The 22,120-nt window shown below is 37.1% G+C and overlaps 7 non-coding genes and 2 pseudogenes across 7 annotated transcripts; all 9 read left to right on the top strand.

The window, feature by feature from the left end:
* The first annotated feature begins 2,416 nt into the window (after positions 1-2,416).
* Positions 2,417-5,037, top strand: LOC111784494 (cytochrome P450 72A397-like; annotated as a pseudogene).
* A 9,867-nt stretch (positions 5,038-14,904) lies between these two features.
* Positions 14,905-15,210, top strand: LOC147787099 (signal recognition particle RNA). Its single transcript, XR_015414063.1, has one exon.
* Positions 15,211-15,925: 715 nt separating this feature from the next.
* LOC147787098 (signal recognition particle RNA) lies at positions 15,926-16,229 on the top strand. Its single transcript, XR_015414071.1, has one exon.
* A 138-nt stretch (positions 16,230-16,367) lies between these two features.
* On the top strand, positions 16,368-16,670 carry LOC147787097 (signal recognition particle RNA). Its single transcript, XR_015414025.1, has one exon.
* A 207-nt stretch (positions 16,671-16,877) lies between these two features.
* Positions 16,878-17,180, top strand: LOC147787096 (signal recognition particle RNA). Its single transcript, XR_015413958.1, has one exon.
* A 186-nt stretch (positions 17,181-17,366) lies between these two features.
* Positions 17,367-17,670, top strand: LOC147787095 (signal recognition particle RNA). Its single transcript, XR_015414014.1, has one exon.
* A 258-nt stretch (positions 17,671-17,928) lies between these two features.
* LOC147787094 (signal recognition particle RNA) lies at positions 17,929-18,228 on the top strand. The gene has a single exon (XR_015414046.1).
* A 367-nt stretch (positions 18,229-18,595) lies between these two features.
* Positions 18,596-18,895, top strand: LOC147787093 (signal recognition particle RNA). The gene has a single exon (XR_015414056.1).
* Positions 18,896-18,920: 25 nt separating this feature from the next.
* Positions 18,921-19,207, top strand: LOC147787092 (signal recognition particle RNA; annotated as a pseudogene).
* The last annotated feature ends 2,913 nt before the right edge of the window (positions 19,208-22,120 follow it).

Raw genomic sequence — 22,120 nt, 5'->3', positions numbered from 1 at the left:
GGAAAAATAGCTAATTTCCATAGTTCCGACCATCTCGAAGTTGAATTTGAGCTTGTTTAAGGAAAATAAGGCCAGTAAGGGTAAATTTCTCGATTTAAATTCAACCGAGTTAAGAATTCTTAGATTACTAACAAAACGAGATGAAAATTTTAGTAGAAAATGATGACCGACGATAATTGGAGTAATTTCGAGGAACGGGAGCGAATGTACTCCAATTAGGAAAAACGTCAGCTAAGGCCAACCAAGCAAGTGACCCTACCATCATTCTGTCATAATTTTGTGTTGTATGATGGCATGTGTTCGTGGCTCCACACGTGTTATATGCTTGTATATGCAAACTGTTATGAAATGATATGTATATATTATGATATGTAAATGTTATGTTGTTTTGATGAATTGATATGTTTATGATATGATATATTGAAGACATGCTCGAGATATGCTATGTGACTGTTATGATACATGATATGATACGATATGTGCATGATGTTGATTGTTATATCTAAAAGCATGAAAACGTTATGATATGACATATGTGTGACATGAATGATATGATATGATGGATATGTAAAACAAAAAGTTACATGAAATACAACTCTGACATACGCATGAAAGATATGATAAACAATATGAAAAATGATATGATATGATGGATATGTAAAACAACGAGTTATATGAAATACAACTCTGACATACGCATGAAGATATGATAAACAATATGAAAAATGATATGATATGAAGGAAACGCTAACGGAATTGTATTATATGATAACGAAAATGGAAAAATGTTGGGACCTCATGCATTATTGTGTGCTCCTGCATCGAGGCCTTCACGATAGTACGAACGTGTATGCTACAAGACAGGGGAACGATCTTTATGTTTATCATAATGCAGTTGTGACGGTTGTTATTCCTAACGGATGCCCGCTATCAATAGCTACCAGAGAATGCTCGCCCGAACAGAAAGGGGCCCAGGAGGTATGCAAACTGACTGGTGGGTCCATGCTTGCACGTGTGGACTATGTGTAGGGAAAGTACACATTCAAATTGCCCATTTAGGTTAGCCGCCATAGGAAAATACACTGTTATGATAGGTCTCGTTCATGAAATTATATGTGCTTGCATTTAACTCCGACCGGGGGTCACTTATTGAGTATTTCTTAAAATATTCTAACCATGTGCTACTCTCATTTTCAGATAAAGATAAAGCTCCTCTCGGTTGACGGTGGCATCGCACCTAGGAGACCATGACCCATGCTTAGGGTAATTTCATAATTTGAATTATTAGATTATAGGTTAGTATAGGTTAGTTGCATTTTCAAACTAGAAGGCATTTTTACTTTATGTTATTTCTCGTTTATTTCAACGCGCATTACAACCACCAAACAAAATACCTAAATCTAATATGTAATTGAATTCCCTACTAAAGATGTTCAAGCAAGCCGGTCTAACTGGATTTTGAATTGATTCTATTTATAGCCTCATTAATTGATGTTTAAAATTATGTCAAAAAATAATTATGTAGTGTGCTTAATTTAATTTTAATTGTCCATTAGCATTAATAATAAAGATAATTTAATCATAAATATAAAAGGACAAGATAATTGATTAAAAAAATCTCTTTAGAAAAATCAAGCAAATATGACGTAAGCATATTTAATAGTAACTTTAGAGGTATTTCTTCCCTTAAATTTATTTAAAACCTTCCTACCTCTCAATTTATTATATTTAAAAAAGATTGAAAATAATTATTCTTAAAAAGAAGTGATCAAGCTATATATGATTAGTGAGAGATCCCATATCGGTGGTGAACAAAATACTCTTTATAAGTGTGTGGAAATCTCTTCCTTACAAACGTGAGAGAAAGCCCAAAAGAGAAAGTCCAAAGATGATAGTATCCATTAGCGGTGGGTTTGGACCATTACAAATGATATTAGAGCAAGATACTGGGGGATGTGCCAGCAAGGAGGTGGAGCCCCGAAGAAAGGTGGATTTGGTGGGGGTCCCACATCCATTGAAGAAAGAAACGAGTGCAAGCGAGGACGTTGGGCCCCGAAGGGGAGGGGGGTGTAGTGTGAGATCTCACATCGATTGGGGAGGATAACGAAACATCTTTTATAAGTCACCATTACTTATAAATTAGCAAACATAACTAGACTTAGCTTTGTCCTTTCATTTATTGTTCTTCCCATTTTCTTTGTAATTTATTTGATTATTATAAATTGATCTTCTCATTTTCTTTGTAATTTATTTGATGATTATAAATTGAGATCATCCCATTTTCTTTGTAATTTATTTGATGATTATTAATTGAAAACTTTTATTACCATTTAGATGCAGTGGTTTTAGGAAAGATGTTTAATATTTTCAGATGTTTGTTTATACTAAATACAGGAAAGAATTAGTTCATTAATTCATGTGGGTTGGACCATATCAAAGAGTGCACATCATGGACCCTGATCAACTCAAAGCTGCACTTTGTTTAATGCATGATATTCATAAGCCAACTATCAACCCTCTTACAAGCTTTTCCATGGACTTCCTAGTCATGAAGGACCCAAATGGGACCCAAATGGTTAAACATAGAAAGATAATCAATCCAGCCTTTCATTTCAAATACTTGAAGGTATGCATTCTTCTTGTAATTCGATATCAAAATAAATAAACTCATAGTTAGTATTATTAAGTTTAATTTTGTACAATTGTTGGTGTCGATACGACTTGTAACAGCTCAAGCCCACCGCTAGTAGATATTGTTCGTTTTGGACCGTTACATATCACCGTCAGCCTCACAGTTTTAAAACGTGTCTGCTAGGGAGATGTTTCACACTCTTAATACTTCATTCCTCTCTCCAACCGATGTGAAATCTCACAATCCACTCTTCTATAGGGCCCAGCATCCTCGCTGACACTCGTTCCTTTCTCCTCACTGGCACCTACCAGTGTCTAGCTCTGAAACCATTTGTAACAGCCCAATCCCACCGTTAGTAGATATTGTCCTCTTTGGGCTTTCTCTTTCAGAATTCCCCTAAAGGTTTTAAAAATGTGTGTGCTACGGAGAGGTTTCCACACTCTTGTAAACGCGTCTATTTGTGAGATCCCACACCAATTGGGGAGAAGAACGAAGCAAGGATGTGGAAACTTTCTCTCTAACAAATGCATTTTAAAAACTTTGGGACAAACCCTGAAATAAAAATTCCGAACAAGATAATATCTACTCACGGTTGGCTTGAGTTGTTATAACTAACAGTTAGATTGGTTTAAAAACATTGAGCAACAATATTTTTGGGAGTCTAATTGTTCATATATATGCTTAAATTCCTATACACGACATGGTGTCCTGTAATGTGTGAGAGTTGCACCGAGAAGATTAGGAAGTGGGAAGAAGTGGTTTCAGAAGATGGATATTATGAATTGGATGTGATGCCTCATTTGGAACACTTTGCAGCTGATGTGATTTCTCGAACAGCATTTGGAAGCAGCTATGAACAAGGAAAAATGATCTTTATACGTCTTAAACAACCTGAGAATCTAGTCGTTAAAGTTATATCTACTGTTTACATACTAGGATGGAGGTGAACTCTTGCACAATTCAATTTATAGATTCTTATTTATTGCTTAAATACCTAATCCATTTAGACATGAATATGAGTCTTTTTTTAGGGATTTTTCTCAAAGTTTTAAAACGCTTATGCTATATGGAGAGATTTTCACACTCTTAGGAAGAATCTTTCGTTCCCCTCTCCAACCAATGTGAGATCTTATAATCCACCAACTTTTGGGGCTCAAAGTCCTCGGAGGCACTCGTTTCTCTCTTCAATCGATGTGGAATCTCACAATCCACCTCATTTAGGGCCCAGCGTCCTCACTGACCCTTGTTCCTCTTTCCAATCGATGTGGGATCTCACAATCAACCCTCCTTCGGGGCCCAACGTTCTCACTGACACTCGTTCCTCTTTCCAATCGATGTGGGATCTCACAATCAACCCTCCTTTGGGGCCAACGTCCTCGCTGGTACACCGCCTAGTGTCTAGCTCTGATATCATTTGTAACAGCCCAAGCCCACCGCTAACAGATATTGTCCTCTTTGGACTTTCACTTTTAGGCTTCCTCTCAAGGTTTTTAAAACGCGCCGGCTAGAAAGAAGATTCCACACCCTTATAAAAAATGCTTTGTTCCCCTCTCCAACCAATGTGAGATCTCACAATCCATCTCCTTCAGGGCCAACATCCTTGCTGGCACTCATTCCTCTCTCCAATCGATGTGAGATCTCATAGGAACATTATTTATGAAATTTCGTATAACATCTTATTATAACGTTTGTGCAGGCTTGTACCAACAAAGTCAAACAATATAATGAAAAAGATGAGCAAAGAATTAAAAACGTTGCTCTTGGGCTATCAACAAAAGGCAAAGGGCTATGATGGCAGGTGAAGCTATGCATACGGATCTATTAAGCATCCTCTTAAAATCAAATTTGAAAGAAATTCGAGAGCACAAAAACAACGATATCGCAATGAGTATCAAAGACATAGTAGAAGAATGTAGAATCTTTTACCTCGCTGGCCAAGAAACCACAACAATGCTACTAGTTTTGACTATGGTTTTATTGAGCTCATACACAAAATGGCAAGATCTAGCAAGGGAAGAGGTCCTACAAGTCTTTGGTAACATCAAACCAGATTTTGATGGTTTAAATTGTCTAAAAATTTTGAGTAAGACTCTCTTCTATATATTTTCATTTTTTTATTTTATTATTTCATTGGTTAAACTTTATGTTATTCCCAACATTTAGGTTACGATGATATTGAACGAAGTCCTGAGATTATACCAACCAGCAGGGTTACTTACTCGTCTCGTTCAAAACAAAACAAAACTTGAAAACTTGACTTTACCAGCGAGAGTTTCCCAATTGTTCTTATCCATCGTGATAAAAAGCTATGGGGTGATGATGCAAATGAGTTTAATCCCGACAGATTTGCTGAGGGAGTTTCAAGAGTGACACAAAATCAAGTTGGGTTCTTCCCATTTGGATGAAAGGCATTATGGTCATTTTACTCCTCCTCCGTTTACCATCTTAGGCATATCTAATAGCTACCAAATTTTATAGGTGACTTGAAAACACAATAATATACCAAGTATTAAAAGTTCAAAAACGGATAAATTTATTTAGGGGATCAATTTAATGATATGAAAATTTTCCACCAACCACCCACCAAAAATTCAAAAGCTTATTAAAAAAAAATCATCTTAAATTTGAAGAAAACAAGAACCAAAAGCCCAAAATCCTTGCCTCTCCATCATTCTCAATTTTTTTAATGAAAGATATGTGGCCACAGTGGGACTCCATTCTCCCTTTTTTTTTTTTTTTTCCTTGTGTTTTTCTTTCCTCATCATTAGCCCTCCAATTAGGGTTCATTTAGAACACTAATTAGACATGAAGGACAAAACATTTGGTGGCTTTATTCATTGGAGAGAGGAACAAAACATTTTTTATAAAAGTGTGAAAACCTCTCCCTAGTAGACGCGTTTTAACAACCTTGAGGGGAAGCCCGAAAGGGAAAGCCAGAAGAGGATTGGACTGTTACAAATGGTATCAGAGCAAGACGCGGTGCGATCTAAAGAGGGGTGGATTGTGAGATCCCATATCAATTGCAGAGAAGAACGAGTGCCAGCAAAGTTGCTGGGTCTCGAAGGGGGGTATATTGTGAGATCCCACATCGATTGGAGAGAGGAACGAGTTCAAACGAGGACACTGGGCCCCAAAGGGGGTTGATTGTGAGATCCCACATCAATTAAAGAGAGGAACTAGTGCTAGTGATGACACTGAGCCTTGAAGGAGGGTGAATTGTGAGATCCCACATTCGTTGGAGATGGAAACAAAACATTGTTTATAAGAGTGTGTAAATCTCTTCCTAGCAGATGGGGTTTCAAAACCCTTAAGGGGAAGCCCGAAAGGGAAAACCTAAAGAGGACATATCTGCTAGCAATGAGTTTGGGGTGTTACATATACTAAGTTAAAGACAAAGGTTATTCATGGCCCTCTAATAAGTATCATGATGTTCCAAATATTTCAACTAGACTTATTATACAATCCAAGGCCAAGAATATTCAACAAACATTCATTTTTCATTTATAAAATTGGATAGACTCGATTCAACCTCCATTTCATGTGTTACAAGTTGTTTTGATTGACTAAGGATCATTTGAAGTTTCGAAAGTGAATATTTATTCGGTTGGAGGGGAGGATGGAGTTGCTATAGATAGCACTTAATTGATAATTTATTTGCAAACTTTATTTATTATTATAATTCCATAACTTGTTGCATTCCCCATAGGATGGGGAAGTAACTTGTCAAAGTCGTCCTAACTTTTTTTTTTTTTTTTTTTAAGGTTTAAATGAGAGTGGGATTTCTACATAAAATGGGGATTTTTTATGAATAAAATGAAGCTATCAAGTTGGGATTTTTACCCTTAGAAATTTGAGCGCTCTGTCATTTCTAGGATTTCTACCCTTAGAAATTTGAGCATCAGCTCTGTCATTTCTAAGTTTCATGCAATTCTGATGGTACGATTACATCTGAGCCATTCAATCCAGCCTTGATCAAGTTCAACTGTGGAGTGACTACAAATATTTAAAATCGAGAGGTAATCTATTTTTAGTCTTCTCTCTTGGTTGATCAGAATTTTGAAAAAAGAAGGGTTAATTTCTTTGATTCAAGGATTTTTGCTCCAAGAAAAGCTTAGATCGTTGGGCTGAGGATTAGGATTGTCTTATCACCCATGCTCTAAAGTTCGCTCCCATTAACGACCAACTCCTAGTTACCTGAAAAAAAAAATGTAAACATGGAGGGAATAAAAAGTCAATAAGTAGCCTACTTGTAGGCTTTTAAGGGAAACATTATTAGGATGTTATTTCTTATTGAGTTTCTAAGGCTTGACACTTAGAGCTTATATTCTTAACTATCACTTTCTGATCCTAAAAACTTTTCCCTAGAGTAAGCTTTAGTTTTCTTCCTGTGAACACAAGAGTGGCGCTATCATGATCGTATCATCCTACTAGTAAATTCTGATGCAGTGTATCTCATCTAAGTAAGGGAAATAGGAGGCCCTCCTTATCATCCTTCTCATGATACATAGTGTAGGGCATCCCACATAAAAAAGGAATAGGGGCATCGTCATACATCGCGTGATGGGAGATAACGTCACTTTTGGGTATGATCCTAGCAACTTATTTACCATGGTATTCAATTGATCCTACATATATTCTTGGAACATGGTTTATAAATTAACATAGGCTTATTATGGAGTAGCATCAAAACATATTAGTTTTAACTTAGTGAAACATTAAAGTGCAACCTAACGTGATTCCATGGGCGTGAAAACTTACTAGTAACCTAATAACCCCGTTTTAAGGTCATGTATAAAGTTCCACATTACTTAGGTGTCTTAAAAATTCAGAGATCTATTACACACAAATTTTGTAAATATTTGTGGTCTCATGGTCTAGTGGTCAAGAGATTAGACTTTGAACTAATACAAATCAATTAATTTATTTTAAAGTGTTGGGCTTTGTAAATGTTTTAATTGTATGTCACCAAATGCTTTAGGCTTTGTAAAACCGTTACATAAATAATTTTTTAACATGGAGTGAATAAGAATTCAAAAAGTAGCCTACTTGTGTGTAGGCTCTTAATTGCAACCTTAAGCTAAGCTTGGAACGTGGCCATGACTAACTCCTAGTTACCTAAAAAAAAGAATTCAAAAAGTAGCCTACTTGTGTGTAGGCTCTTAATTGCAACCTTAAGCTAAGCTTGGAACGTGGCCATGACTAACTCCTAGTTACCTAAAAAAAAGAATTCAAAAAGTAGCCTACTTGTGTGTAGGCTCTTAATTGTAACCTTAAGCTAAACTTGGAAAGTAGCCACTACTAACTCCTAGTTACCTAAAAAAAAGGTAAACATGAAGTGCTTAAGAACTCAATAAATTGCCTACTTGTATGTAGGCTTTTAATTACAACCTTAAGTTAAGCTAGGAACGTAACCACGACCAGCTCTTAGTTACCTAAGAAAAAAAATGTAATAACGACTAACTACTAGTTACATTAAAAAAAGATGTAACTGTAATAGCCAAAAAAAAATAAATAAATAAACAAATAAAAATAATTATAATAAGGTAGTTAAAATAATAATAATAAATAAATAAAAACAACATTTCCCCAGTTCTCTCCACTAATCTCTCATCCCTTCCCACAATTATCTCTCCTCAACGCCTGACGCCAGAAAGTAACAGTTACTGCAAACAGAAAAAAGAAAAACAATAATTGTCAGATTTACTTGAAGGAAAAAAAAAAAAAAAAAGATGAGAATGACCTTTACCCAGCTGAGATTAGCTGAAGATTTACGTGAAGATAGATCTGATTAATAAGGTATGTATTAAATCTTTATTTTCTTTTATCCTATTTTTTAGAAATTATAGTTAGATCTTAATTATTACCATGATCCATCTTTTAGTTAGAAATTAAATGTCAAACAATTTATACAATTCTAGTCAATCATGCATATCAGTAATATTAGATTAAATTTTTATCAGTAGCCAAATGAATAGATTAAAGATAGAATGGCCAAGAAAACTTCTGAATAGGAAACTGAGATAAGGAAATAGGAAACACTGAGATAAGGAAAGATTTGGAAATAAAGATCCACTGTTAATTTGGAATACATGAGAACAGAATTAAAAAGCCAACAGATAAAAAAAAAAAAAAAAAAGATTAGGGAATTAAAAACCACAAACTAAATATGGAGAGAAAGGTAAATAGTAAATACAGAAAACAGTAAAGCTCAGAATAACTTAGTTGTATCTACTTTTTATACCACAATAACCATGAAAAATGAGATTTTTAATAAAAATATAATTATAGATATATAACATTTCAAGACTTCTAACAATGGACCAATGTAAATTAGAGAAATAATGTTGTAGAATTCAAACCCGAAACTAATGTCATGGGCTCATATAAGTGGACCCGGACGGAATCAAACTTTCATTAAAGATATATTCGTGACAATGACTTAAGTTAGCCAGGTAAGTGACCTTACTATCGGCATGGTTATTTTTGATGTTGACACGTGCCCTGTGGTTCTGCACGTGTCATATATATATGTGTGAATTGTCTGTGGATCGATATGCTTTCTATATGTTATGTTATGTTATATAATATGTGGATTGTATGATAATAATTCTGGTACGATGTGCTCTAGGAGATGTTTGAGAAAGGATACGAGAAGGATGCACAAAACAAAATGTAACGATAGGAGTAAGATACGTTCATGAAACGTTAAGGTTAGGTTACATACCGAAGTGCTATGGATAGGAGAGATTGATGAAAGAATACGGTTAGGTTATGGGTAGAAAGGGATAGGTTTGTGATAGATTGATAGAACGATGGCGTTAGGATACGTTCTGGTGATGATATGACTAAGGTACGTCACGTAATGATATGTCTGTGATAGGTATAAGAACGTTAAGGCTATGGTAAGTTAGAGAACGATATGACTATGAAGTGTTTACGTTATTGACTTGGTTATGATATGATACATTGTATGCTAGATTATTGTGCTTAAGTACAAAATCATGTGAACGTGAATGTATGTTATTTATGCTGCTTAGTTGATGTGATATGAATGCATGTGACGATGTGTGACCCTTGTACGATTATGGCTTGTTGTATGAGTATTGAAATGTAACTGAATGAATTGTATGACATGAAATACGGTAAATTGCATGATACATAACCCCGCTAGGAATATGTGTGATATGTAATGAAATGAGAATGAGAATGACATGTAAGCATGAAAACGTGACACGGGGTTATGATCATTAAATGATGACTGTAGGACTAGTGGGACCTCATGCATATTGTGTGATCATGCATTTGGGGGGATACCCCTATCCCATCACGAGGGTACGGACGCGTACATCCAAATGGCAGGACAACGATCGTTATGCCCTGCATAGCGCTGCCATGACGGTTTTAGTTTTAACGGGTCCCAGTGGGCCCCCAGAGCATGCCCACCGGCTAGGGACAGTGGCCCAGCGGTGTGCGAACTAGCTGGTGAGCCCATACTCGCACGTATGGGCTGCGTGTAGAGTATATGGTACATGTCCACGATTACCTGTTAGGATTACACCGTAGGGAAAACGAAACGAAACGAAACGAAATGAAATGAAACGAAACGAAACGAAAAGAAATGAAAGATAGGTCCCATCATTTCATTGCATGTGATTGTTGCATTTAACCCCAATAGTGGGGTCACTTACTGAGTATTTCTTTAAATACTCAAGCCATGTGCTACTACATTTTTCAGGTTAAGGCAAGGCATTCCTGTACAGCTGACGACGGCATCACAACTCAAGATCATGGCACATGCATAGGATAGTGGCACTTATTTTCTTAGACTTAGGATAGAATAGGATGTTTTAAACTTAAACGCTTATTTATTTTATTTCGGGTCTTTTGTTGTGTCGTTTTAAAGATGTTTTCGAAACACGTAAGTCCATAGTTGTGTTTTAAGATAAAGGTTATGTTTTATGGAATTTAAATGAAGTCTTTCGCATTCAATGTTTATGGTATGTATACGGTAGCGACCTTAAATTAAGTAAAAAATTTTGGGTCGTTACAGTAACCACGACCAGCTCCTAGTTACCGACAAAAAAAATTAAACCACGACTAGCTCTCAGTTACTGGGACTTAAGTTCTTTAGCTTTTAGTATCCGAACTACCTCAAATTTTTTTTCCACAAACTCCTTATTGTGTCTAGTTTCTTGAACCATAAGATTTTTCATGAGAACCGGACTGGAAGGAGATTTAAACTGAAAAAAATCAAGGGAAAGTCGAAATTTAGGTTCACATGGCCGATTCAACTGAACAGACCACGTCATTGTCTTCTTCCTCTGGACAGGACGAAGATGCACACGTCCTTTGCGCCGCCGTCTGAAACTCAAGCTCCACAACATCATTCATAGTGTTTCTCCCCTCAATTTCTTCATGAAACTTAAAGATTTTGTTACAAGGATGGGCTAGGGATTGATTTCATACCTGTGAATTGTAGCACAAGATATTCCCTCCCGAAGTTTGTCCAAAAATTGATTTCTGGTCTGAGAAAAAATAGAGGATTTTTTATTGGGTAGCCAATTCTATGGATTTTCAAGGCCCGATTTCTTCATGGGACCTCTTTCATATCCTTTCCTCAAGCTAAAAAAATTGGTTTGGAAGAACATCTTTGAGTGTGGGACCTCAATTTCCATAAATCGTTCTCGGTCTGCAACTCACCCAAAACACTAGATTTTCATTCTCTTGGGTAGCTTATTCTACGACATTTCAACTCTCAATTCATTCATCAAAGTTACTCAACTTCGTCCTCTGAAGCTAAAGGAATCCTTAATTTGAATGAAATTTGACTATAGATAGGAATCCGACACTTGCCCCCAATTTTGAGCCTAAAATTGATTTCCTTCAATTGGGCTCATTCCTGAGGTTATTTCTCTTGATGATCTTCTATGAAAACATTTCTTCGCGGTGCAGTAACAAATTGGAATTACTCTTGCTTGAAGATTTATCGTGTATCATCTAGTTGTATTTTCAAGTTTTCCTTGAAACTCTTTAATGGCTGATTGGATTGGGAGAAATGTTTCTAGGCACTTTTAACACCCTATTCCTTCATAGAACTTGTGGGCAATCTTGTTTAGAAACTGTAGGAACAAGTTTGAAGGGAAATGGTGGAAAATTGCTCTCGAATTTGGAAGAAATCTGATCGTAGGAGACAAAAAATCTAAACGCTTATTGCTTACGATTGGGAGCTCGACCTTGCTCTAATCTTGTTCCATATTGTTGCCCCAACTTTAGACTTTATAGGAAAAACTTCCACCAACGTTGAAACCTCCAGAATCGTCATGATTTGGAGATTGAATTTTTTGGAAAATTTGTGGAAAATATCATCTCCGATTAGTGAGCTACCAACAACCAATTTGAGTTCTGATCGTTGGATTTGATGACTTGTGAATGTTCTAGATGGTGTCCAATTTTAGAGAAGATCCAACGGCTGGATTTTGAGATTCGAAGGATTTTGTGCAGGAGGTGGTTCTAATTTTGAGCACAATGGCATATCCGTAATTATCCATAATTTTAGGGGTATTTTGGTGTTTTGCTACTTTTTGAATATTTTATTATTATTTTTCTCGAAAAAACACTAATTTTTCTAAAACATGTTCGAACCTTTGGTCATTTTTCCCGAGCATCTAAGGAATTAAAAATTTGGAAAATTTCTTAAAAATTTGGAAAATTTCTTAAAAATTGGAAAATGACCTTTTTCGTCCTTTTCTAAAGAGCTTAAGTAGTTAAGATTAATTCTTACCGTATAGACATAACTTGCTTAAGACCTTTGTCCTTTCTTCATCCTCTTAATTTTTTTCCTTCGACTCTTTGGGTCTTACATGGCGGCTTATTCTTGTTGGAGCTAATTTCCTTCATTTTTTGAGTGTTACAATAATAATGGTAAGAATATTGTTCGTCTAGTTGTCTGATTCAAGCGTTTGATGTGAGAGGTCTTTGAGTCTGATTCTTAATCCTTTTGTTCATAAGTAGAATCATAAGTCAATAGCGAGCAAAATATCAAGCAATAACTAATAATTGTACCTAAGTTGACATTTTAAAAATTTTAAATTCCATTTTAATGGGTAAAAGACCTTCAGTTCAATTCTTGAAATGACCAATAATGCAGAAGTTTGACTAAAATAGAAAAGTTCTCCAAAATAAAAGTAAAAGATCTAGTGTACGATTCTTGCTGAGGGAGAAAGAGGTCCAAAATCAAATACTCGGACTGCTTCTAATTTTTTCTTATCCACATCATAGGGATAAAAAACTTATTTCACAATTTTTTTAACCATATATATGTTGGCACAGTTGAAAAAGAATGGTAGAATAATTGTACGCCTAATCTAATAAATTAATTAATGTGTTGAAATCCTATTGGATGTGTTGAAATCCTATTGGATGTGTAGAATAATTGTACACCAACAATTTTTTTAATGTGTTGAAATCCTATTGGATGCAAAACTAAAAAGTTTTAAAAGTATATGAAAATACTATTTATGTTTTTTAAGTTAAAATATTTATTTTACACAAATTTTATATATATTTGTGGTCTAGTGGTTAAGACATTGAACTTTGAATCCAATAAGAGTTCAAATGTTGGTGGGACCTTATTTTTTATTTGTGAGCAGAAGATCTATAAAATATAAGTTTAAAAGTTCACATGAAAGAGCATAAGAAATAAAGCTGGTAACCCCAAGAATAAGAATTCAAAGGTTTTCAAAGAACAAGAATCGTCATGATGAACAAATCCAATCCCAATTAATTTCTACACAACTAAGGATCATTTTTTAACAAGGTCTCGAAGGGAGACAACCTTAAGAACAAGCGTAACCAAAGAAATTCGATATCGGTAAGTTTTGGGGACAAAATTCAAATTCTTACTTACGGCACTTAAAATCCAAAATTGATGTTTCCAATAGCTTGAGGGGATTAAATGGAACATGTTTGATGGCCTAGTTTGAGCTGACCAACGGAAAAATCATGTTCTAGGTTAAGTTGTAGATCGAGGGAAGGAACTCAAAATTCGCCTCAACCACGCCCAAGCAACCTCTACGAATTATGCCTTTAGTTTAAGAAAGGTGTAAGGAGGATATTTGGTGAGGAGGTGTGGCCTAACAGTGTCTGCATCGTCGTAACTAATAACAACACCTCCTAGGTTTACTCCGGCAACAAAACGAGTTTTCCCCGACTTTGAACGTCTATAACTTACGCTGTAGTTCACGAGCAGGTGAGATATCTATCCCAAACTCTTCCTTGACAGTTCATCTTTATGTTTTATGAAGGAATCGAGGGGAGAAATGCTCTGGAATGAGCTGGCGAACTCCATTTTCAAACGGAGGAGCAACGCCATGAGTCGTGTCCTTCCCTTGTGGAGGAAGAGACGATGACGTGGCCAATTGAACTGAACCGACCACATCAACCCTAAAACCGAACCACTTTAGTTTTTCATAAAATTGAACTACTTTTCGAGTGGTTCTCACGAAATTCTCAATGGTCACAAAGGAGCGTAACCATCCGGTATTTTCGGTGGAAGGATACCGGGTCAATTCTCCTAGACCCAATATAAACCTCTCTGGATAGTCCTCAGCCTGACATCCAATTTTTTTACATATATTTTTGGTGGCTTGGACTAAGGACATCGAGCTTGCCAACTACTTTTTTCCAATTTCAGAAATGTAACTTTAAAACTTTCCAAATTTTTTTCGCTCAATTTTTGTAGGAATATTTGAATGTCTATAATTGTCAACGGATTTGTTTTAAATCAATGTATTTATCTATTTTAAGTTTCAATATCAAAATATTTCAAAAAAACTCTTCAAAGTTAAATAAATGAAACCCATAATATGTTGTAATTGCATAAAAATATTAAAATTTGAGACCTTAAGAGTGTTTGGACAGGTGAGAATGATAGGTGTCCATGGCCCTTAGAGTTGAAGGAAACCGCGTGAGGCTAGTTTCACAGAGCAGCGTAACCTTCCGCTCTTATCGGTGGAAGGATAGCGGGTCGATTCTCCTAGGCCCAATATAAACCTCTTGGTAGTCTTCAACCTGACATCCACTTTTTTTTTTTTTTTTTTTACATATATTTTTGGTGGCTCGGACTATGGACATCGAGCTAGCCACTTGTTCTGAATGAATGTATTATTTTTTTACCTGTAAATATGATTGATTTCTCCTTTACAACAATCCCACATTGATAGATTTAAAATTGGATGTAGTCTTCATAAAGTAGTCATTGTCTTAAGGACATCGTCGAGCTTGGTAATGTGAGCTTGTAACCCATATGGGGGCAACAAAGTGGTTGGAGGTTGCTCAGCCCAATGGTTAGGGTTGTTAGAGTTGTTCTTCGGCCAGTCCATTCGGAAGTAGGGAGTTGGGCTTTGGGCTTTGGGCGGAGGCCTAGTGTCCATGGCCCTTAAAATTGAAGGAAACCGCGTGAGGCTGGTTTCACAGAGCAGTGTAACCTTCCCGCTCTTGTCGATGGAAGGATAGCGGGTGGGTCGATTCTCCTAGGCCCAATATAAACATCCATTTTTTTTTCTTTTACATATATTTTTATATAGCCACTTGTTCTGAACGAATGTATTATTTTTTTTCCGGTAAATATGATAGATTTCTCCTTTACAACAATCCCACATTGATAGATTTAAAATTGGATGTAGTCTTCATAAAGTAGTCATTGTCTTAAGAAAATCACCGAGCTTGGTAATGTGAGCTTGTAACCCATATGGGGGCAACAAAGTTGTTGGAGGTTGGCTCAGCCGATTGGTTAGGGTTGTTGGAGTTGTTCTTTGCCCTGTCCATTCAAAGTATGGAGTTGGGCTATAGGCTTTGGGCGAAGGCCTAGTGTCCATGGCCCTTAGAGTTGAAGGAAACCGCGTGAGACTTGTTTCACAGAGCAGCGTAACCTGACATCCACTTTTTTTTTTTTTTTTTTTTTTTTTTTTTTTTTTTTTAAAATATTTTTGGTGGCTCGGACTATTGACATCGAGCTAGCCATTTGTTCTGAATGAATGTATTATTTTTTTACCTGTAAATATGATAGATTTCTCCTTTACAACAATCCCACATTGATAGATTTAAAATTGGATGTAGTCTTCATAAAGTAGTCATTGTCTTAAAGACATCGTCGAGCTTGGTAATGTGAGCTTGTAACCCATATGGTGGCAACAAAGTGGTTGGAGGTTGCTCAGCCCAATGATTAGGGTTGTTAGAGTTGTTCTTCGGCCAGTCCATTCGGAAGTAGGGAGTAGTCATTGTCTTAAAGACATCGTCGAGCTTGGTAATGTGAGCTTGTAACCCATATGGTGGCAACAAAGTGGTTGGAGGTTGCTCAGCCCAATGATTAGGGTTGTTAGAGTTGTTCTTCGGCCAGTCCATTCGGAAGTAGGGAGTTGGGCTTTGGGCTTTGGGCGGAGGCCTAGTGTCCATGGCCCTTAAAATTGAAGGAAACCGCGTGAGGCTGGTTTCACAGAGCAGTGTAACCTTCCCGTCTTGTCGATGGAAGGATAGCGGGTCGATTCTCCTAGGCCCCATATAAACATCCATTTTTTTTTTTTTTTTTACATATATTTTTATATAGCCACTTGTTCTGAACGAATGTATTATTTTTTTTCCGGTAAATATGATAGATTTCTCCTTTACAACAATCCCACATTGATAGATTTAAAATTGGATGTAGTCTTCATAAAGTAGTCATTGTCTTAAGAAAATCACCGAGCTTGGTAATGTGAGCTTGTAACCCATATGGGGGCAACAAAGTTGTTGGAGGTTGGCTCAGCTCATTGGTTAGGGTTGTTGGAGTTGTTCTTTGGCTGGTCCATTCCAAGTAGGGAGTTGGGCTATAGGCTTTGGGCGAAGGCCTAGTGTCCATGGCCCTGAGAGTTGAAGGAAACCGCGTGAGGCTGGTTTCACAGAGCAGCGTAACCTTCCGCTCTTGTCGGTGGAAGGATAGCGGGTCAATTCTCCTAGGCCCAATATAAACCTCTTGGTAGTCCTCAACCTCACATCCACTTTTTTTTTTTTTAAATATATTTTTGCTGGCTCGGACTATGGACATCGAGCTATCCACTTGTTCTGAACGAATGTAGCCACTTGTTCTGAATGAATGTATTTATCTATTTTACCTGTAAATATGATAGATTTCTCCTTTACAACAATCCCACATTGATAGAATTAAAATTGGATGTAGTCTTCATAAAGTAGTCATTGTCTTAAGGACATCGCCGAGCTTGGTAATGTGAGCTTGTAACCCATATGGGGGCAACAAAGTGGTTGGAGGTTGGCTCAGCTCATTGGTTAGGGTTGTTGGTGTTGTTCTTTGGCCTGTCTATTCCAAGTAGGGAGTTGGGCTATGAGCTTTGGGCGAAGGCCTAGTGTCCATGGCCCTTAGAGTTGAAGGAAACCGCGTGAGGCTGGTTTCACAGAGCAGCGTAACCTTTCGCTCTTGTCGGTGGAAGGATAGCGGGTCGATTCTCCTAGGCCCAATATAAACCTCTTGGTAGTCCTCAACCTGACATCCACTTTTTTTTTTTTTTTTTACATATATTTTTTGGTGCTCGGACTATGGACATCGAGCTAGCCACTTGTTCTGAATGAATGTATTATTTTCGTACCGGTAAATATGATAGATTTCTCCTTTATAAAAATCCCACATTGATAGATTTAAAATTAGATGTAGTCTTCATAAAGTAGTCCTTGTCTTAAGGAAATCACCGAGCTTGGTAATCTGAGCTTGTAACCCATATGGGGGCAACAAAGTGGTTGGAGGTTGGCTCAGCAGATTGGTTAGGGTTGTTGGAGTTGTTCTTTGGCCTGTCCATTCCAAGTAGGGAGTTTGGCTATGGGTTTTGCGCGAAGGCCTAGTGTCCATGGTCCTTAGAGTTGAAGGAAACCGCGTGAGGCTGGTTCCACAGAGCAGCGTAACCTTCCGCTCTTGTCGGTGGATGGATAGTGGGTCGATTCTCCTAGACCCCAATATAAACCTCTTGGTAGTCCTCAACCTGACATCCACTTTTTTTTTTTTGGGTCGATTCTCCTAGACCCAATATAAACCTCTTGGTAGTCCTCAACCTGACATGCACTTTTTTTTTTTTTTTTTTTTTTACATATATTCTTGGGTGCTCAGACTATAGACATGGAGCTAGCCACTTGTTCTGAATGAATGTATTATTTTTACCTGTAATATGATAGATTTCTCCTTTACAACAATCCCACATTGATAGATTTAAAATTGGATGTAGTGTTCATAAAGTACTCCTTGTCTTAAGGAAGTCGCCGAGCTTGGTAATGTGAGCTTGTAACCCATATGGGGGCAACAAAATGGTTGGAGGTTGGCTCAGCCGATTGGTTAGAGTTGTTGGAGTTGTTCTTTGGCCTGTCCATCCCAAGTAGGGAGTTGGGCTATGAGCTTTGGGCGAAGGCCTAGTGTCCATGGCCCTTAGAGTTGAAGGAAACCGCGTGAGGCTGGTTTCACAGAGCAACGTAACCTTCCGCTCTTGTCGGTGGAAGGATAGCGGGTCAGGCCTAGTGTCCATGGCCCTTAGAGTTGAAGGAAACCGCATGAGGCTGGTTTCGCAGAGCAACGTAACCTTCCGCTCTTGTCGGTGGAAGGATAGCAGGTCGATTCTCCTAGGCCCAATATTAACCTCTTGGTAGTCCTCAACTCAACCTGACATCCACTTCCTTTTTTTTTTTTTTTTTTTTACATATATTTTTTGGTGCATCCACTTTTTTTTTTTTTTTTACATATATATATATTTTTTTTTTTACATATATTTTTTGGTGCTCGGACTATGGACATTGAGCTAGCCACTTGTTCTAAATGAATGTATTATTTTCTTACCAGTAAATATGATAGATTTCTCCTTTATAACAATCCCACATTAATAGATTTAAAATTACATGTAGTCTTCATAAAGTAGTCCTTGTGTTAAGAAAATCGCCGAGCTTCGTAATCTGATCTTGTAACCCATATGGGGGCAACAAAGTGGTTGGAGGTTGGCTCAGCCGATTGGTTAGGGTTGTTGGAGTTGTTCTTTGGCCTGTCCATCCCAAGTAAGGAGTTGGGCTATGAGCTTTCGGCGAAGGCCTAGTGTCCATGGCCTTTAGAGTTGAAGCAAACCGCGTGAGGCTGGTTTCACAGAGCAGCGTAACCTTCCGCTCTTGTCGGTGGAAGGATAGTCGGTCGATTCTCCTAGGCCTAATATAAACCTCTTGGTAGATGTAGTTGTAGTCTTCATAAAGTAGTCCTTGTCTTAAGGAAATCGCCGAGCTTGGTAATCTGTGCTTGTAACCCATATGGGGGCAACAAAGTGGTTGGAGGTTGGCTCTGCCCATTGGTTAGGGTTGTTGGAGAGTTGTTCTTTGGCCTGTGCATTCCAGGTAGGGAGTTGGGCTATGAGCTTTGGGCGAAGGCCTAGTGTCCATGGCCCTTAGAGTTGAAGGAAACCGCGTGAGGCTGGTTTCACAGAGCAGCGTAACCTTCCGCTCTTGGTAGTCCTCAACCTGACATCCACTTCTTTTTTTTTTTTTTTTTTACATATATTCTTTTTTTTTTTTACATATATTCTTTGGTGCTCGGACTATGGACATCGAGCTAGCCACTTGTTCTAAATGAATGTATTATTTTTTTACCTGTAAATATGATAGATTTCTCCTTTAAAACAATCCCACATTGATAGATTTAAAATATGATAGTCCTTGTCTTAATGATTGAATAGTCGTTAAACTAATTGTAAAAAAAAAAAAAAAAAATAAAAAAAAAAAAATTCAAATCTGAACATATTCCATTCAATTTTGATTCTGCACTTTGTCTATTTTGGTTTTTCTTATTATTAATGTACTCTTTCTTATTTCATCATTTCATAAAAAAATTGATGAAATGTTGATGAACGTAGGAAAGAATGTAAATACATCTATGTAAAAATATGTATTAAATATTATTAATTAAGCTAGGATGATAGAGCTCATGTAAATCGTAAGGGCTCAAGTCATTAAGCATTTCTATGTGGTATCAGATTGACAACTTGTCAGCCACACAGTGAAGGCTCACATGCCAATTACCAATGTCGGTAAATTATTAGTCTTTTAAATTATTAGTTTACTTTGTGTCTTATAGGAAACAGATCTTGCAGGGGTCCTATCCTCTTAGATTCGATCTTATCTCTTAGTTGACGTTTTTCAAATTTACGATCAAACTCGAAGTCTATAAAGGGACTTCATCAATGTAAAGAGGGCATCGATCGGTCGATAGCTCTCTCTTGAATATCAATTGAACAATTCAGAGAAAAATCATCCTACTCTTATCTTATCTATCTTATGAACGAATTTCTTAGAAAGCTCAGAAAATCAAGCCATCTCAAATGCTCTACCGATGAAGAAGAAAGTTCAAATGAACATCGAAGGGGAGAAAATCTCACAATCTCAAATACTGTCAATCAAGAATACCAGATTGCCAGAATCGAAGATCAACTCAAAAATTGGACTATTCCAAAGGTAGATCCTAAAACTATCTACCAAATTTCAACTTCAATTTTACTCAAAGATCATGCATCAAATTCTCAGAGAAGAACATCCCAATTCATAGCAATAGGGAATCTCTGAATCTTTTTTCAAGATCTCTTATACTCCAACATCGTGAAGAGTTTAACTATCTTCATGTCGGTCTTGTCCAAGTCACGGTAAAACTATTGTTCAGACTTGGATTAGATATCCCAGTCCTTATCTCCTTACGAGATAAGAGACGTGAAGATTTCTCCAATTCCTTGTTGGGAATGGTTCAATCCAATTTAGAGAATGGACCAGTCTATTTCAATTGTTATCCAAACTTTACTCTGTCTCTCCCCGACCCACACATATTATCAGCTCTCATGCTAGATTTACAGTCAAAAAATTTAAACATCAAGGCTGAAACCCATTCTTCAGTCGTCATATTAAGGATTTATTATAAGCTCATGAATACAAACATTTCTCCAAGAGCATTAAGATCCTCACCAAAAGGATCGACTATGCTCATAGAAGCAAATATTGGATAATCATCAGTGACTGTCCCAAAAACACTCTCTTGGGATCAAATAACCAGAAGCACTGTCTGGAAAATAGAAGATGCAAATCTTCCAAAGCGGAAAGAATCTCAAAACCCAATCTAAATCATCGAACATGACGATGGAAGTGTTGAAAAAAAATTCAGCGAAGAACCTTCGTCAGAGTCGAAAGTAAAAGAATTCCTGAGTTCTAGACCAAGTACTTCACGAATATCAAGATCAATGTATGACCCCTTAAAGGTAAAAGAGGTCAGTTATGATCAAAAAATGGCGTCAATCCACTATGAAGATGGCTCAAGGTCTCCAACCCATACGGATATGGATACTCAATCCGTCTACGAAAGCCAGCTAAATGTCATTACAGCTGATTTTCAGATAGACAAAGAATTTTTTAAAGCAGATTTTATGTCACCTACCAACTCTTCAAAAAGAAATGCCTTCTTCCAAACCTACAAAGACGCTGAGCGAAATGAATTAAGAGCTCAGTGGTATTCTCATATGGAAGCCATCAAAGAAAATATACCATTCTTCGAATGGTTTGAAGAAAATATTCTGCAGGTATGCACCTTGACCCAGAGGAGTTGGAAGACTACCAAAAGAGGCAAGGTATATTCGAAACATCCTCCGTTAGAAGAAGTCAAATTCGACAACTACTACGGAGAAAAGGTCAAAGCTAGCCCTTTCAAACATATTCCGGAAGGACTAGAAAAGGGCAATCCGACCCTAAAAGATATCACGAATATCCAGCATCAAAACAATTATTCAAATAAGATTTTATCCACGATCGCTACTCAACTTGAAAGTATCGAGGGAAAAATCTCAAAGAAATCAGGTACTCAGCAGGAACAGGCAAGCAGTTCTGTACCAAAGGTTGATGAGTCAATACCAATACTCAGACTGGCAAATCTCGAAATATTTACAAAAAGGATTTCAAAAGAAGAGGCTGCAATGGCCAAGATAAAGGAAAAGTTAGACAGGATATTAAATCCCGCCATGACGCCTCAAGATTCATCTGTCAATGTCGTTAACAATGACAAGAGAACCAAGAATTCGAAGACGAGATTGCAAATGAGAGAGAAGAACCTTTCTACAATCGAATTGAAAGGATCTCTAGAAGAAGTCAAAATAATGCCAGTAATCAGAAAAACTGGTATCCTCAACCGTCTTTTTCGGATATCCAGTTCGAAGAAAAGACACTACAAACTCAAGCTCATTAGATGGTTTAGCAATCTATGAATGGAATATCGATGGATTGTCTGACTATCTGATAATGAATGTTGTCAATGAGATGATGATGGCCGCAAGCGCGTATAAATTACAAGGCCATAAATCCGACCATCAGATAGCTCAAGTTTTGGTAACTGAATTTACCGGGCAACTCAAGGATTGGTGGGACAAATATCTCGACGAAACAACCCGCCAA

Source organism: Cucurbita pepo, chromosome 18 (assembly GCF_057944985.1).
Source record: "Cucurbita pepo subsp. pepo isolate OVF chromosome 18, ASM5794498v1, whole genome shotgun sequence".
Taxonomy (NCBI): Eukaryota; Viridiplantae; Streptophyta; class Magnoliopsida; order Cucurbitales; family Cucurbitaceae; genus Cucurbita; species Cucurbita pepo.
Note: the sequence above shows the minus strand (reverse complement) of the source record. Positions and strands in the feature narration are given on the sequence as shown.